The sequence below is a fragment of the Glandiceps talaboti genome, chromosome 10 (genome assembly GCF_964340395.1).
Source record: "Glandiceps talaboti chromosome 10, keGlaTala1.1, whole genome shotgun sequence".
Classification (NCBI taxonomy): domain Eukaryota; kingdom Metazoa; phylum Hemichordata; class Enteropneusta; family Spengelidae; genus Glandiceps; species Glandiceps talaboti.
This window is the reverse complement of record NC_135558.1, coordinates 11,889,487-11,891,029: the sequence shown is the minus strand read 5'-3', so window position 1 is coordinate 11,891,029 and position 1,543 is coordinate 11,889,487.

The window sequence follows — 1,543 nt, the reverse complement described above, 5'->3', positions numbered from 1 at the left end:
GGTGACGAGTGTGAAGCTACCATCATATTCATATTCATATTCACTTTCAAAAGTTGACCTCTAGCTCAATGTGAATATGATGATAGCTTCACACGTTCATCATCAGATTCGAAGTCTTCCGAACGGGTACGAACAAGCGTTCGGCAAATCACATAAATCCTTCATTGGCAGGTTGAAATGATGTGATTGTAATTACTTTTCACTTGATTTGCGTGGATTTGCATGCTTTCTTCTTATTTTTGCCAGAGTATCCAATTTGCACCATGAATTATTGTTGTCATAGACCATAATTTTTACAATCGATTGCGTTAACCCTCCCCGATCAAGGGAACTACATACATTGTGATAATTGTGGTCTTGACAACACTATTTTGTGTAAATTTCACCAGTGTAAGTGTTAAGTAGGGTTTCAAAGATAGCGACACTTCGGGAAATCAAAACACACCCAGCCAAGCCGTATTTTATTACATTACTCACACAGGTTTTTTGTACATTCAAATATTGATATTTCATTTTCAAAGATATGGGAAAGGCATACTAAACATCCAAATTAGTTTTTTATATGACAACAATAATTCATGGTGCAAATTGGATACTCTGGCAAATCCACGCAAATCAAGTGAAAAGTAACTACAATCACATGATTTCAACCTGCCAATGAAGGATTTATGTGATTTACCGCGGCCCGAACGCTTGTTCGTACCCATTCGGAAGACTTCGAATCTGATGATGAACGTGTGAAGCTATCATCATATTCATATTGAGCTAGAGGTCAACTTTTGAAAGTGAATATGAATATGAATATGATGGTAGCTTCACACTCGTGAAAAGGTGACCTGTAACATCAGTCGGTCACAGGTCAATCGTATTTTAAATCTGCGTTGGGGGCGCTAATCTAAATAAACAACATTGCCTCTCTATGCCTCTCATGCCTATGCATGCTATGAAAGGGTCCGGGTGGGACTGCGGCTACAGACAACAACAGTTTCCGCCTTCCTTTTATCAACTCCATATGGAATGACACTGAGCTGCAAAAGCTAGAAAGACAACATGGTGCACAATCGTTATGGAGAACTTTCATTCTGGATAGGTGCGATATGTATTTCGTTCAACTTCATAGTTACGGAATGTGTTGTTGGGACAGCTGACACGTTCAATGGTACATCGTCAAAATGGATCGAAGTGACAGATCACGCAATCTCTCCCTCTGGGCTTACTCTTCTCAACAGATACATTTCGAACTATCTCTTCTGGGATTTCAGTGTAAACCAGGAAAAACATTTCACACTGAAAAACTTAGAAAATGATCTACACACGACACAAGCAACGAATGACAGAATGGAACATCTTCCCCCATGGGTTGTCAATTTCCCAATCAATCAATTCAACAAGACACAGACGTGGAAAATTATCAGGAGAATTCTGAAGAAAAGGACTAACACATATTTTTATTTACGAGAAATAAGAACTAGTGCGACCTGGAGAACAGATCAAACTTTGAGACAAAGTTGTAAAGAGGAAAACGAAATAGTAGTCTTCATAC